Genomic DNA, 18,131 nt, shown 5'->3' on the forward strand with positions numbered 1-18,131 from the left:
TCGGCAGTTACATTAGCTAGACTGGGGATACTCACCCTGAGCTCTCCTCAGTGCGGCGGCCTTCTTGGACAGTTACATGAGCTAAGACCGGGGATACTCACCCCGAGCTGTCCCCAGTGTGGCGGCCTTCTTGGACAGGGAAATTAGCTTGACTGGGGATACTCATCCCTAGGTCTCCCCAGTGCGGCGGCCATCTTGGGAAGGGACATTAGCTTGACCGTGGAAACTCACCCAGAGGTCTCTTCAGTGCGGCGGCAATCCTGGATAAGGACATTAGCTAGACTGGGGATAGTATCACCGGGGTCTCCCCAATGCAGCGGCCATCTTGGGCAGTCACATTAGCTACACTGGGGATACTCACCCAGACCTCTCCCCAGTGCGGCGACCTTCTTGGACAAGGAAATTAGCTTTAGTTGGGATACTCATCCCAAGGTCTCCCCAGTGCGGCAGCCATCTTGGTCAGGGACATTAGGTAGACTTGGGATACTCAGCCCGATGTCTCCCCATTGCGGCGGCCATCTTGGACAGGGACATTAGCTAGACTTTGGAAACTAACCCCGAGATCTCCACAGTGCGGCGTCCATCTTGGGCAGGGACATTAGCTAGACTGCAGATACTCACCCCGAGGTCTCCACAGTGCGGCGGCCATCTTGGACAGGTGGCCATCTTGGGCAGGGACATTAGCTGGACTGGGGATACGCACCCCGAGGTCTCCCCAGTGCGGCGGCCATCTTGGGCAGGGTCATTAGCAAAACTGGGGGTACTCAGCCCGATGTCTCCCCATTGCGGTGGCCATCTTGAGCAGGGACATTAGCTAGCCTGGGGATACTCACCCCGTGGTCGCCACAGTGTGGTGACCATCTTGGTCAGGGACATTAGGTCGACTGTGGAAACTCACCACGAGATCTGCACAGTGCGACGGCCATCTTGGACAGGCGGCCATCTTGGGCAGGGACATAAGCCAGACTGGGGATACGCACCACGAGGTCTCCTCAGTGCGGCGGCCATCTTGGACAGGCACATTAGCTAGACTGGGGATACTCACCCCGAGGTCTCCCCAGTGCGGCGGATATCTTGGACAGGGACATTAGCTAGACTAGGGATACTCACCCCGAGGTCGCCCCAGTGCGGCGGCCATCTTGGACAGGGACATTAGCTAGACTGGGGATACTCAACGTGAGGTTTCTCATTGCGGCGGATATTTTGGGAAGGGACATTTGCTAGACTGGAGATACTCACCCCGGGGTGTCCCCAGTGCGGCGGCCATCTTGGGAAAGATCATTAGCTTGGCTGGGGATACTCACCCCGATGTCTCCCCAATGCGACGGCCACCTTTGGAAGGAACATTAGCTCAAACATCAACTACTTCCACATAATTCATCCGATTGACCTCGTTCAAATTATTCAAGAAAATCCATGCCATCTCAACTTTTTTTTATTCGCCCTCTAACATTTACGGTTCTCCCAATATTTCCTCCCGTCTTTCACCCCAAAAAATCCCTTTTGTTTTTAATGGCACATTAAATATTTCCAAAAATTCAAGTCATTTTACTCAATCAACTCACATTCAGCTTTTCAAAACTAGACTGGAGATACTCACCCCGAAGGTGCGGCAGCCATCTTGGGCAGGGACATTAGCTTGGCTGGGGATACCCACCCCGAGGTGTCCCCAATGCGGCGGCCACCTTTGGAAGGAACATTAGCTAGACTGGGGATACACATTCTGAGGTCTCCTTAGTGTGGCGGCCATCTTGGTTAGGGACATTAGTTAGACTTGGGATACTCAGCCCGATGCCTCCCCATTGCGGCAGTCATCTTGAGCAGGGACATTAGCTAGACTGGGGATACTCACCCCGTGGTCGCCACAGTGTGGTGACCATCTTGGACAGGGACATTAGCTAGACTGTGGAAACTCACCCCGAGATCTCCACAGTGCGGCGTCCATCTTGGGCAGGGACGTTAGCTAGACTGGAGATAGTCACCCCGAGGTCTCCACAGTGCAACGACCATCTTGGACAGGCGGCCATCTTGGGCAGGGACATTAGCCAGACTGGGGATACGCACCCCGAGGTCTCCTCAGTGCAGCGGCCATCTTAGGCACATTAGCTAGACTGGGGATACTCACCCCGAGGTCTCCCCAGTTCGGCGGATATCTTGGACAGAGACATTAGCTAGACGAGGGATACTCACCCCGAGGTCGCCCCAGTGCGGCGGCCATCTTGGACAGGGACATTAGCTAGACTGGGGATACTCAACGTGAGGTTTCTCATTGCGGCGGACATTTTGGGAAGGGACATTTGCTAGACTGGGGATACTCACCCCGAGCTCTCCCCAATGCGACGGCCACCTTTGGAAGGAACATTAGCTAGACTGGGGATACACATCCTGAGGTCTCCTTAGTGCGGCGGCCATCTTAGGCAGTTACATTAGCTAGACTGGGGATACTCACCCCGAGGTCTCCCCAATGCGACGGCCACCTTTGGAAGGAACATTAGCTAGACTGGGGATACACATCCTGAGGTCTACTTAGTGCGGCGGCCATCTTAGGCAGTTACATCAGCTAGACTGGGGATACTCACTTGAGCTCTCCCCAGTGTGGCGGCCTTCTTGGACAGTTACATTAGCTAGACTGGGGATACTCACCCCGATGTCTCCCCAATGCGACGGCCACCTTTGGAAGGAACATTAGCTCAAACATCAACTACTTCCACATAATTCATCCGATTGACCTCGTTCAAATTATTCAAGAAAATCCATGCCATCTCAACTTTTTTTTATTCGCCCTCTAACATTTACGGTTCTCCCAATATTTCCTCCCGTCTTTCACCCCAAAAAATCCCTTTTGTTTTTAATGGCACATTAAATATTTCCAAAAATTCAAGTCATTTTACTCAATCAACTCACATTCAGCTTTTCAAAACTAGACTGGAGATACTCACCCCGAAGGTGCGGCAGCCATCTTGGGCAGGGACATTAGCTTGGCTGGGGATACCCACCCCGAGGTGTCCCCAATGCGGCGGCCACCTTTGGAAGGAACATTAGCTAGACTGGGGATACACATTCTGAGGTCTCCTTAGTGTGGCGGCCATCTTGGTTAGGGACATTAGTTAGACTTGGGATACTCAGCCCGATGCCTCCCCATTGCGGCAGTCATCTTGAGCAGGGACATTAGCTAGACTGGGGATACTCACCCCGTGGTCGCCACAGTGTGGTGACCATCTTGGACAGGGACATTAGCTAGACTGTGGAAACTCACCCCAAGATCTCCACAGTGCGGCGTCCATCTTGGGCAGGGACGTTAGCTAGACTGGAGATAGTCACCCCGAGGTCTCCACAGTGCAACGACCATCTTGGACAGGCGGCCATCTTGGGCAGGGACATTAGCCAGACTGGGGATACGCACCCCGAGGTCTCCTCAGTGCAGCGGCCATCTTAGGCACATTAGCTAGACTGGGGATACTCACCCCGAGGTCTCCCCAGTTCGGCGGATATCTTGGACAGAGACATTAGCTAGACGAGGGATACTCACCCCGAGGTCGCCCCAGTGCGGCGGCCATCTTGGACAGGGACATTAGCTAGACTGGGGATACTCAACGTAAGGTTTCTCATTGCGGCGGACATTTTGGGAAGGGACATTTGCTAGACTGGGGATACTCACCCCGAGCTCTCCCCAATGCGACGGCCACCTTTGGAAGGAACATTAGCTAGACTGGGGATACACATCCTGAGGTCTCCTTAGTGCGGCGGCCATCTTAGGCAGTTACATTAGCTAGACTGGGGATACTCACCCCGAGGTCTCCCCAATGCGACGGCCACCTTTGGAAGGAACATTAGCTAGACTGGGGATACACATCCTGAGGTCTACTTAGTGCGGCGGCCATCTTAGGCAGTTACATCAGCTAGACTGGGGATACTCACTTGAGCTCTCCCCAGTGTGGCGGCCTTCTTGGACAGTTACATTAGCTAGACTGGGGATAATCACCCCGAGCTCTCCCCAGTGCGGCGGCCCTCTTGGACAGGGAAATTAGCTTGGCTGGGGATACTCATCCCTAGGTCTCCCCAGTGCGGCGGCCATCTTGGGAAGGGACATTAGCTTGACCGTGGAAACTCACCTAGAGGTCTCTTCGGTGCGGTGGCAATCCTGGATAGGTACATTCGCTAGACTGGGGATAATATCACCGGGGTCTCCCCAGTGCAGCGGCCATCTTGGGCAGTCACATTGGCTACACTGGGGATACTCATCCCAAGGTCTCCCCAGTGCGGCGGCTGTCTTGGACAGGGACATTAGCTGGACTGGGAATACTCATCCCGAGATCTCTCCAGTGCGGCGGCCATCTTGGGAAGGGACAATAGCTAGACTGAGAATACTCACCCCGAGGTCTCCCCAGTGCAGTGGCCATCTTGGGAAGGGGCATTAGCTCGACTGGGGATACTCAACGTGAGGTCACATTGACACCTTCCCAATTTCCACAAATTCAAGTCATTCAACTCATTAAGCTTTCCAACTCTTTTTTTTCACCCCTAACATTTGCAGTTCCCCCACAATTCAACCTTTTTCACCCCAAAAAACCCCATTCATTTCCAATGGCACATTCAAACATCAACTACTTCCACATAATTCATCCGATTCACCCCGTTCAAATTATTCAAAAAAATCCATGCCATCACAACTATTTTTTATTCGCCCTCTAACATTTACGGTTCTCCCAATATTTCCTCCCGTCTTTCACCCCAAAAAATCCCATTTGTTTTTAATGGCACATTAAACATTTCCAAATATTCAAGTCATTTTACTCATTCAACTGACATTCAGCTTTTCAAAACTAGACTGGAGATACTCACCCCGAAGGTGCGGCAGCCATTTTGGGCAGGGACATTAGCTAGACTGGGGATGATCACCCCGAGGTCTCCCCAGTCCGGCGGCCATCTTGGGAAGAAACATCAGCTAGACTGGGGATATTCATTCAGAGGTCTCCCCAGTGCGGTGGCCATCTTGGGTAGGGACATTAGCTAGACGGGGGATACTAACCCCGAGGTCTCCCCAGTCCGGCGGCCATCTTGGGAAGGAACATTAGCTAGACTGGGGATATTCATTCAGAGGTCTCCCCAGTGCGGCGGCCATCTTGGGTAGGGACATTAGCTAGACGGGGGATACTAACCCCGAGGTCTCCCCAGTGCAGCGGCCATCTTGGGAAAGAACACTAGCCAGACTGGGGATACTCACCCCGAGTTGTAGGTCTTCACTACACTATTCAACTTTATTATTAATATTTTAATTAATTCTCTCAGTTTCTCGGCGTGCTTCTACTTACACATTTTTCAACCGATTCTCGCCATTCCAACTTCAATATATTCAAAAAATTCACGCCAACATTGGGTCCTTTTTCTAAATTAAAAAAAAATTATGGTTTCCCCCAAATTTCCCATTTTTTACCCCAAAAACCCCATTCATTTCCAATGGCATATTCAACATTTCCCATTTCCACCATTCCAATTACGAATTCATAAGATTCAACTCATTCAACTCATATTGGTAAAGCATTTCAACACACCCACAATTACTACTTCCCAAAAATTCAACTTATTCACCCGTAAAAAAACACAAAATTCCACCATTCATTCCCATTGGCATATTCATCAAATCACACTTTAATCATTCCTATTTGAAATTCACAACATTCATCTCATTCAACTCATATAGGTCAAGCTTTTCAACACACCCCAATTTCCTACTTCCCAAAAATTTAACTTATCCACCTGTAAAAAAACACACAAAAATTAAACTATTCCCCATTCATTTCCATTGGCACATTCAACTTTTCACATTTACACCATTTCATTTTCCACAAATACAAGTCATTCTACTCATTCAGCTCACATTCAACTTTTCAACACCCCCAAACTTCCAACTTCCCACACGTTCAACTCATCCACCATTAAAAACCCCACAAAAAATACACTATTAACCATTCCTTTCCATTGAAACATTCAACTATTCAGATTTAAACCTTCCCAATTTCCACACATTCAAGTTATTCAACTCATATTCAGTTCTTAAACACTCACAAAATTCCTACTTCCCACACATTCAACTCATTCACACTTAAAAACCCACAAAAATTCAACTATTCACCATTTATTTTCATTGAAACGTTCAACTTTTCACATTTACACCTTCCCAATTTCCACAAATTCAAGTCATTCAACTCATTCAGCTCAAATTCAGCTTTTCAACACCCCCGAAAGTCCTACTTCCCACACATTCAACTCATTCACACTTAAAAAAACCAAACACAAATACAACTATTCACCATTCATTTCAATTGGAACATTCAACTTTTCACGTTTATACCTTCCCAATTTCCACAAATTCAACTCATTCAGCTAACATTCATCTTTTCAACACCGCCAAAATTCCTACTTCCCACTAATTCAACACACACTTAAAAAAACACAAAAATGCATCCATTCATCTTTCATTTCCATTGGAACATTGGACTTTTCACATTGACACCTTCCCAATTTCCACAAATTACAGTCATTCAACTCATTAAGCTTTTCAACTTTTTGTTTTCACCCCTAACATTTACAGTTCCCCCACAATTCAACCTTTTTCACCCCAAAAAAAACCATTCATTTCCAATGGCACATTCAAACATCAACTACTTCCACATAATTCATGTGATTCACCCCGTTCAAATTATTCCAAAAAATCCATGCCATCACAACTTTTTTTTTTTTTCGCCCCCTAACATTTACGGTTCTCCCAATATTTCCCGTCTTTCACCCCCAAAAAATCCCATTCAACTTTTCCAAAAATCCAAGTCATTTTACTCATTCAACTCACATTCAGCTTTTCAACACTAGACTGGGGATACTCACCCCGAGGGTGCGGTGGCCATCTTGGGCCGGGACATTAGCTAGACTGGGGATACTCACCCCGAGGTCTCCCCATTGCGGCGGCCATCTTGGGAAGGGACATTAGCTAGACTGGGGATACTCACCCCGAGGTCTCCCCAGTGCGGCGGCCAGCTTGGGCAGGGACATTAGCTAGACTGGGGATACTCACCCCGAGGTCTCCCCATTGCGGTGGCCATCTTGGGAAGGGACATTAGCTAGACTGGGGATACTCACCCCGAGGTCTCCCCAGTGCGGCGGCCATCTTGGGAAGGGACATTAGCTAGACTGGGGATACTCACCCCGAGGTCTCCCCATTTCAAAACTTTGGCGTGCCGCTTCTTCCACATACTTCATCCGATTCACCCCGTTCCAACTTTAAACTATTCCAAAAAATCATGCCATGGCTGCTCCTTATTGATTTCACCCCTAACATTTACGGTTCCCCCAAAATTAAACATTTTTCACCCCCAAAAAACCCATTCATTTCCAATGGCACATTCAAACTGTCACTACTTCCACATACTTCATCCGATTCACCCCGTTCGAATGTCAAATTATTCCAAAAATTAATGCCATCAAAACTTGTTTTTTTTTGCCCCTAACATTTATGGTTCCTCCAAAATTCAACTTTTTTCACACCCAAAAACCCCATTCAATTCCAATGGCACAGTCAACACATCCCCATTTGCTGCATTGGTGGATTCCCGCTCAGTCCACAATATTTCATAGAGGTCATTCAACTTAATTCTACTTCATTCAACTTCATTCAGCTCATTCAACTCACTGCACCAGTATCATTCAACTTTATTCAGTGTCATTCAACTTTATTCAGTGTCATTCAACTTTATTCAGTATCATTCAACTTAATTCAAATTTATTCAACTTCATTCAGTACCATTTGCCTTTATTCAGTATCATTCAACTTTATTCACATCATTTGACTTTATTCCACTTTATTCAACTTCATTCCACTTTATTCAACTTCATTCAATATCATTCAACTTTATTCAGTATCATTCAACTTTATTCACCATCATTCGACTTTATTCAACTTCATTCCACTTTATTCAACTTCATTCAATATCATTAAAATTTATTCAGAATCATTCAACTTCATTCTACTTCATTCCAACGCATTCTGCAGTTTCTTTTCAGCTTCCTTCGCCTTCACACGCAATTTCTCCAGAAATTGCATTCTCTAGTTATTAATCTTATTCCTCCCCTTTTTTTGGCATTCCGCTACTTCCACATAATTCATCTGATTCACCCCGTTCGAACTTTAAACTATTCCAAAAATTCATGCCATTGGGGCTCCTTTTTGTATTTACCCCTAACATTTACGGTTCCCCCAAAATTCAACTTTGTAAACCACAAAAAAAACTATTCATTTCCAATGGCACAATTCAAAGTGTAACTACTTCCACATACTTCGTCCGATTCACCCCGTTCAAATGTCAAATTATTCCAAAAATTAATGTAATCACGATTTGTATTTTTTTGCGCTTAACATTTAGGATTCCCCCAATATTTCCCGTCTTTCACCCCAAAAAATCCCATTCATTCTTAATGGCACATTCAACATTTCACATTTACACCATTCCATTTCCAAAAAATCAAGTCATTCAACTCATTCAACTCATTAAGCTTTTCAACTTTTTGTTTTCACCCCTAATATTTACAGTTCCCACAAAATTCCAAGTGCGGCAGCCATCTTGGACAGGCACATTAGCTAGACTGGGGATACTCACCCCGAGGTCTTCCAAGTGCGGCAGCCATCTTGGACAGGCACATTAGCTAGACTGGGGATACTCACCCTGTGGTCGCCACAGTGCGGCAGCCATCTTGGACAGGGACATTAGCTAGACTGGGGATACTCACCCCGAGGTCTCCCCAGTGTGGCAGCCATCTTGGACAGGGACAATAGATAGACTGGGGGTACTCACCCCGAGGTCTCCCCAGTGCGGCGGCCATCTTGGGAAGGGACATTAGCCAGACTGGGGATACTCACCCCGAGGTTTCCTGAGTGCGGCGGCCATCTTGGGCAGGGATATTAGCTACAACCATGATTCTCGCCACTCAGCCAGCCACAGTAAGGCGGCCATCTTACAGTATTGGAACACACAGAATTATCATCCCCAGGTGTCCCTAATGAAGCGGCCATGTTGTTCAAAAGTATTGGGACACCCAGAATTTTTATCCTCAGGTGTCCCTAATGAAGCGGCCATGTTGTTCAAAAGTATTGGGACACCCAGAATTTTCATCCACAGTTGTCCCTAATGAAGCGGCCATGTTGTTCAAAAGTATTGGGACACTCAGAACTTTCATCCCCAGGTGTTCCTAATGAAGCGGCCATGTTCAAAAGTATTTGGACACCCTGATTTTTCATCCCCAGGTGTCCCTAATGAAGCAGCCATATTGTTCAAAAGTATTGGGACACACAGAATTCTCATTCCCAGATGTCCCTAATGAAGGCCATGTTGTTCAAAAGTATTGGGACATGCAGAATTTTCATCCACAGGTATCCGTAATGAAGCGGCCATGTTGTTCAAAAGTATTGGGACACCCAGAATTTTCATCCCCATGTGTCCCTAATGAAGCTGCCATGTTGTTCAAAAGATATAGACATAGATTTGACAGTCGTCCGCATAGCAGTGGAAGGAAATACTGTCTTTTCTAAGGATGAAACCCAGAGGCAGCAAATACAATGAGAACAGCAATGGCCCCAAAATAGAACCATGTGGAATTCCATACGATAGAGGGGCAGAGCGGGACTCAGAGGAACATAGGCTAACAGAAAAAGTCCTGCCAGCTAAATAGGATCCAAACCACTCTAGAGTGCATCCACTAATGGCCATCTGGTGTTGTAAGCGAGTCAAAAGAATACTGTGGTCTACCGTATCGAAAGCTGTAGTCAAATCCAACAAAACGAGACATGCGTGGTCTCCAGTGTCATTTGCCAGGAGGATGTCATTGAAAACACGTAGCAGGGCTGTTGATAATGGCCAAAACCGATTTACCAATTGTCGGGACAATCTCCTTAAAGAAGTGTGGAGGAATGGACTCTAAAGGGGAGCCCGATGGTTTCATATGGATAACCACTTCTCCAAAAATGTCAAAGAAACCGTCTCAAAGGCATTGAACACTGCTGAACAAGGAACTTGGACAGAGGGGTCAAATGTGGCGTTCGAAACAAGAGCCCTGGCTGTAGCAACGTTGTCAAAGAAAAACTGCAAGAATGTATCGCACATTTCAGGGGACGAGTCCGTGCTAGTCGGTTGACGGGGCTTCAGCACAGAGCCAATTGTTTTAAATAGGGCACTTGGATTTGTGCGATTTGCCTGAATCAGACATGACGAATGGTCTCTCTTGGACCCCTCCTCCTTTATCTGGTAACGTTTCCAGCAGTTTTGATATCAAACCTGCAGCCTGTCTTTTTGCCACCTGCGTTCAGATCTGTGGCATTCTTGTTTAGCTGTGCGAGTGCTCTCATTAAACCATGGCTCCGGTCTAATTTTTTGCCGCATCATTTTTAATGGAGCCACGGAGTCCAAAATATTAAGGCAGGATGAATGGAACCAAGTGCTGAGCTCCTCTGTGTTTGAAGAGGGAACACAAAGCTCATCAAAGGCATCAGAGAACTGACTAGCAGTGAGGTGGTTTAAAACCTGGGCCTTGCGCTCACTAGCATTAGCTCTGACAGTACTGGAAAACATTACATCAAAGAGCACAGTCATATGATCAGAGAGCACATTGTCCAAAACTTTCAAATTTGAGACCGATAGACCATAAGAGAGGACAAGGTCTAAAGTTGTTTGTGAGTGGAGTCAGCCACGCACTGCACCAAATTGAAGTCAATGAGTCTTAAAAAGTCCTTTGCCAGTGGTTTTTCAGGACGGCACACGTGAATGTTAAAGTCCCCCATGAACAGGATACGATCATATCGCAACATGATTTTGGCGAGATTTGAAAAGTCATTCAAATGTATTGTATTTGGGAGGATGGTATATGACAGCGCAGAGCACAGGGACGGCACTGGCAACTTCAAAGAATGTGCCCTCAAAGCTGCTGAACGCTGTGGCGAATATACACCTTTTTACATTTAAATTTGTTTTTAAAAACAGTCGCCGTTCCTCCACCTCGCCCTGAAGTTCTCGGCGCATCCAAGTAAGAGCATGCAGGCGGTAATAGTTCAACCATCGCACTGCACTCGCCGGGGCCAGTCCAAGTCTCCGTCAAGCAGAGGAAATCCAAGTTGTTGGAAAGACATAGCTCCCTCAGGATAAACGATTTCTTCGTCAACGACTGGGCGGTCAACAACGCTATCCTTGTGGGAACAGCAGCAGATGCGCGTGTCACCAACGATTGGCGGGCCCTGGGAAGCTCCTTGAAGTTGCCGATTCACAATGCGTCCGATGGCGCATGGTAGGCGGCGGCGCAGCCAGAATTCCTCGGCACAGCCAACGATGGGTATCAGGCAGCCAGCAGCAGGGTCTCGAGCGAGGCACAGCAGTGGAGTACGTCCATGCGTCCGAGAGCGAGCAGGGGACGAAGCGTGCACCTGCTGCCTTTTTAGCCTCGCTCGCTTGCCACCACTTTTGCCTCGGCGCCGCTTTCGCGGAGGTGGTGCGGTGGGAGATGGAAGAGGTCCGCCCCGATGTCAGCGGGCAACGTGTCTTTCCAGTCATGCTCAAACAGAGCCGAACTTCCAACGCCGCATCGCAAGTCCAATAAAGTTTGGCGATCATACACAAGCAGAGCGTTTGTGAATGAAGCACTAATCAGCCAAAACAGTAAAATGAGCCGAATTGTCAAGAGGGTCGCCAAAGACACAGGCGCACTTTACCACTCGATTTTTTAAAAATTAAAAATCGTGCTTCACTTGCATCTTCGATTGAAACAGTTTAGATTAATAAACTCGGGCCTGTGTGAAACCCGTGTCTAAGCTCTCAAATTTGGGGGGAATTATGTTTCTATCTGCTAAAGGGGCTGAGATATTAATTATTTTGTAGATGGCGAAAATGTCAGGGTTTCAAGGGTGACTCCAAAGACAACCGTAGATTCTGGAGAGATGTCTCACTAGGGGCTTCGGGCTTAAATGGGTTAACTCATATTCCACAAACGCAATATCATTCAGAATGCCCAGTTTCAACTAGTGGGCCTGCAGAGAACATATTTCTTGAAAAAATATGTTTGGGTTGACTTCCTTTTTAATGATGAGATGCCGCCGAGTGGTAATTTCTACTTATGACGCTTTTATGTCATAAGTAGGCATTTATCTTATATTTCCTACCGGGTGGCTTGTGTTATGTTACTAACTGGAGATAGGGTAAGCTGTCATTTTATACATGCATGTTTTATTTATTTATCAGTCTATATGGTAAGTTGAGTGAGTGATTTAAGAAGTGCAGTCCACGTTTGCATATCATGTTTCATGAAATGAAGTGACATGTAGGAAATGGTCGAGCGACTAGATTATTGTTTTTTTCCGTCCAAACAGTTTGAGAAGTTGAGTGATTAAGAAGTGCTGTCCACTTTTACATGTTTCATGAAACAAAGTGATATGTAAGAAGTGGCAAAGCTATTGTTTACACCAGGGGTGCCCACACTTTTTCAGCCTGAGAGCTACTTATGACATGACAGAGTCAAAATGATCCACCACCCACTAAAAATGCAAAACACATTATTTATAAATACTGTAGATTGAGAACTATTTTTATTTGTACCGAATATGCTGGTGTACCTTGCATGACTGCATCAACCATATATAGCGCAATACAACAACAAAAATGTTTTGTAATTACTAGGGATGGGAATTTCGACTAATTTGCCTGCCGACTAGTCTCAAATTTTATTTGCGACGAGTCGACTATTCTATAAGCAAGAAAAATTGAAATTTAATACATATTGAATTCAAACTTTAAAATGCAAAGGTTTTTTCGTATTTACAGGATGGGCTATTTTAGCCCAAACTTAAGGACAGTTTGTTAATTTAAATTCTATTGATGTAACAACAACTGACTGAATTAAAGTGAACAATTGAAAGAAAAATACATTTCTGATACATTTGCCAATCCAATGCCATCCATCCATCCATTATCTGTACCGCTTCTCCTCACAAGGGTCGCGGGGCGTGCTGGAGCCTATCCCAGCTGTCTTTGGGCAGTAGGCGGGGGACACCCTGAACTGGTTGCCAGCCAATCGCAGGGCACACAGAGACAAACATCCGCACTCACAATCACACCTAGGGGCAATTTAGAGTATCCAATCAACTTACCATGCATGTTTTTGGACTGTGGGAGGAAACCGGAGTGCCCGGAGAAAACCCACGCAGGCACGGGGAGAACATGCAAACTCCACACAGGGAGGCCGGAGCCGGGATCGAACCCGCGACCTCTGAACTGTGAGGCGGACGTGCTAACCAGTCGACCACCGTGCCGCCCCAATCCAATGCATGGCATTTATAATGAATAATGTAATGAGTAATGGTACTGACTCCCAGTCCTGTAGGGTCTCATTCGCCATGTTACACTCCCAGTCCTGTAGGGTCTCATTCGCCATGTTAGGTGCATTATCATGCACACAGGCGACAACTTCTAGTGTCAGCACCCATCACACTCCGCAGTAGAGCAGCCACGTTTTCAGCTTTGTGTCTTTCCTCCAAAGCGCATGAAGCACACAGCCGCAGAGATGTCCTTCGTCCACATAATGACACGTTACAGTCATTTAAGATTCAGTGGCTATGGACCGTCTGTAGTTATGGCCACATAGTTGACCCGCTCAAACGCTCGTAGCATCTCCTCTTTTATTTGGTTATGGTTACTCTCGAGTTGGGGCGTGATTTTTTTGCGACTTAGCACCGTGTACTCAGGCTCGATATACAGCATTAATTTTTCGAACCCTTTGCCCTCAACAAAAGAAAGCGGCAGCATATTGTGTCATTTTACAAATTAGTTGGGTAATCTTTGCTGTGCGGTGAGCATGACTGCGCCAGTCCGGCTGGAACAAACGCTCTCATGCTCGTCTGCCTGGCCCCCGCCGCCATCGACCTGCAGGTTCACATCGGGTGTTACTTTGAATGTGGTTTCTCATGGTCTTAAGCGAGTTTATGCTTACGAAGCCTACAGCCGACCTTGTTGTCATCTGCTGCATCAAAATACTGCCAAACGGTGCCATTGTTTTTCGTGGTATCCTCGACACCTTTTTTTTTACTTTTCTAAATATTCTTCCCCAAACTTAGGCTAGGCAAATGCGACCCAGATCGGATTTTTTTGCCCATATGATTTTTTTATGACCGTCCGAACGGCTCAATTCCGATTTTTTCAAATGCGACCTGGGTCGCTTTCGTATGTGGTCCTAGATCGGATACGTATCCGATCTTTTTCAATGCGTTCGCGGTCCGAACTGCCAGGTCGCATCCATCCGACATTGACAGTGCTGCACGCAGGCGGACGGAGACTGCTGGCAGCGAGGGGATCGAATCTGCAAAGTTGTTTTGAGTAACACTATTGACTTTATATTTTACTTTAATTTATTCCTACTTGAAACATGAAGCATAAAGTGGACATTTATGGCGATTGTAGTAATTCAGCCACGGCTCAGATCGATTCATTTTTCTATGCACGGTTGTGACGTGACATCATCGTTAGTGATGTCTCCATGAAATCAGATTCAGATTCAAATTTATTGTCATTACAACAAGTGCAACGAAAGGTAAAGAGCAGGCCCTTTCAGTGCAAAGACTAAAAACATATACACATCTGCATACCTACACAAACATATACACACACATATGCATGTAAATATACACATACATACATGTACCATGTATACATGTACACCCACACATAAATAAATAAAATAATCAAGTTTTCACTGTTAAAAATAAAAAAAGGACATTGCAGAACACAGATTGAGCAGATATTAAGTTCAACTGAGTTGAATATTGCATGTTGTGAGGTTACTGCGAGATATATACACCGACTGCTGCGTCCGACGCTGGGGCTGTGCTCCCAGGGGCTCCCCCGGATTCCCCGCCACCCACTGCGACGACCTCGGCCGGGAACCCCATGTTGGGCGGATCCGCTGGTGACCCGGCCGTCCACTCACGCGTCGGGCTGCTCCAGGACGCGGTGTCCCGGTACACGAGTGGTCGACATCACCAGCATCATCGGCGACACTCACCGGTGTCATCCACCGTCATCACTCGGCCTTGCCGGAGCCATCCTGGACAGTGGGGTCGTGAATCTCCCGCCGGCAGTGAGTCCCTTGGCGTTCCCTCCTCACGTCACCCACCGACCACCGTTATAATTGGCGACAGCACCATTAGACATACTCACTATCCCGGCTCCGTCACCCGCTGTTTTCCCGGAGCGAAAGTCATGGACGTAGTTAACATCCTGCCGGGTGTTCTTGACTCTCTGCCATCATCCATAACCCGGCTCATTGTTCACGTAGGGACAAACGAGACAATACGCCGACAGTCTGAGCAGACGAAGAGAGACTTTCACGCCCTCTTTGCCTTGTTAAGAACCTGCGGTCTGGGTGAGTGGCATTTTGCCGGCATTGTCTCGCGGAGTCGAGCGCTTCAGCCGCCTTTTAAGCTTGAACACGTGGCTCCTACGCACTTGTGGCCACCTTGACTTTGCTTTTATTGACAATTTTAATCTATTCTGGAGTCGCCCGTCTTTTTACCAGCCGGATGGTGTTCATCCGAACTCTCTTGGTAGCAAGATTTTAGCCGCTAACATCCACCATGTCGTAACCAATTCCACTCCCAGCTGACTCTTGTTTACCAATCATATTTCTTCTTCTACTCATAAACGCTGCAATGACAATGTCACTACCATCACCTACAGGCCAATACCAGCTGCTCACAGTACCACCACCCTCACTAGCTCCCCCTGCAGGCCCTCATTATCATTACCACTATCGGACAACTTTCCCATTGAAACCATCACCGGCAGACGCTTCCCTTGCACACACAAACAACGTGGTTTTAACAGTGGTAATCTAGTATATGTTAATACTGCTCATTCATACCACCATGAGCGCACGTCCAGCACAATAATTAATCTGGCCGTGCTGAACAGGATAACAGGATATTAATAACTGGCGATTTTAATTTACACATGGACAACATCTCGGACCCACTATCCAGAGATTTTTTAAACCTTTTAAACTGCTTGGATTTTAAACAGCACGTTTTGCAGCCAACTCACAACAGAGGACACACCCTGGATTTGGTTATAACCTATGGCTTGTCTGCTGGTGTGTCCTCTGTTGTTGACTTGGCAGTGTCAGACCACTACTGTGTCTATTTTAACATCGCCAGTTTTAACCATCTAGCAGTCCCGGTAAGAACAGTGAAGAAACGCTACCTATCTTCTGAGGTGGCTGCAAATTCTATCGAGATCTTAAAAAGCACTCCTGCTAACATTTAACCTGCACCCTGTGATCTTATTGTTGACAATTTTAACCTACATCTTAAATCATCATTAGATTCAGTAGCTCCACTTTTAATTAAAACAACAAAAAAAAAGACTGTACCCCCGTGGAGAAACAATGCTATCAAAATATCAAAGAGAAAATGCAGGTGTGCAGAGAGGAGGTGGAGAAAAAGTAAATTTACAGTACACTATGAAATTTTGTGCGAACAACTGAAATCCGACAATAAAACAGTAAAACTGGCAAGATCTTCCTATTTCTCAAACCTCATTACAGTCAATAAAAACAACCCCAGAGTTCTCTTTTCCACCTTTGAACTTTTAACTAGTTCTGATTTTAATAAGTCCCCACAGAGACCAACAGACGCTCTCTGTGAGGACTTTGCAGACCACTTCAGAAGTAAAATCGATGACATAAGATCCAGTCTTTTAGCCCGTCAAAACACAAGTTTTAATAAACCCGGACAATCATATTTACATGAGGAAACACTGGAAAGTTTTGTCCTGGTTGATGCAAGGACACTTGTTCGAGTTTTCTCCCAGGTAAACCCAACAACCTGCCTTTTGGATCCAATTCCCACATTTCTTTTTAAGACAGTTTATGGATTTTTTGAGGAACAAATCTTAAATATAGTCAATTGCTCTCTTCAGACAGGCGTCTTTCCCGCTGCCTTTAAAACGGCGGTGGTGAAGCCACTTCTGAAGAAGACCAATTCTGACCCGAGCGTTTTTAATAATTACAGACCTGTATCCAACTTACCGTTTTTAAGTAAGATTTTAGAAAAACTGGTTTTCATGCAGTTGAATCATTTTTTAAATACAAATAATATTTTGGAGAAATATCAATCTGGTTTTAGGATGAACCACAGTACGGAGACTGCTCTTTTAAGGATTTTAAACGATATTAGGTGCACTGCAGACGTGAGAAAACTCACAGTCTTGGTGCTACTGGATCTAAGCGCTGCTTTTGATACAGTAGATCACCAAATTTTATTAAATAGACTTAAAAATCTAGTGGGCATCTCTGGTACTGTTTTTGACTGGTTTTATTCCTATCTCACAGACCGATATTTCTTTGTAAGTATGGATACTTGTTCCTCCAAAACCCATGAAATTAAATGTGGGGTTCCTCAAGGTTCGATTTTAGGCCCCCTAATTTTTAATCTTTGTATGCTTCCCCTTGGGGATGTCATCAGGGGACACGGCATCAGCTTTCACAGCTATGCTGATGACACGCAGCTGTATATTGCCGTGTCTCCTGATGACACAGGACCCATTGATACCCTTTTAAATTGCATTTTAGATATCAAGTCATGGATGGCAGATAATTTCCTACAGCTCAATCAGGACAAAACTGAGGTTTTAGTTATCGGTCCCGAAGGTCAGAGAGAGAAGCTTTTACCAAAACTACACATTTTTAATCCCTCATATTGTGTGAAGAACCTTGGCGTCATTTTTGACTCTGAGCTCAGTTTTATTCCTCATATTAAAAATGTAACCAAGAGTGGTTTTTATCACCTTAAGAATATCGCCAGAGTCCGCCCGTTTCTCTCTCAGGCTAACACGGAAGTGCTGATGCATGCTTTTATTTCCTGTCGTTTAGATTACTGTAATGCCCTGCTCGCTGGCCTCCCGAAAAAGAGCATTTCACCACTGCAACTACTGCAGAATTCAGCCGCTCGGGTGCTGACGAGAACCAGAGGGCGGGAGCCCATTACGCCAGTTTTGAAATTGCTGCATTGGCTCCCTGTGTGTTTCAGGATCTATTTTAAAGTACTTTTATTAGTT

This window comes from Filicampus tigris, unplaced genomic scaffold, assembly GCF_054856515.1.
Source record: "Filicampus tigris isolate MCC_2025a unplaced genomic scaffold, RoL_Ftig_1.0 HiC_scaffold_25, whole genome shotgun sequence".
In the NCBI taxonomy this organism is placed as follows: domain Eukaryota; kingdom Metazoa; phylum Chordata; class Actinopteri; order Syngnathiformes; family Syngnathidae; genus Filicampus; species Filicampus tigris.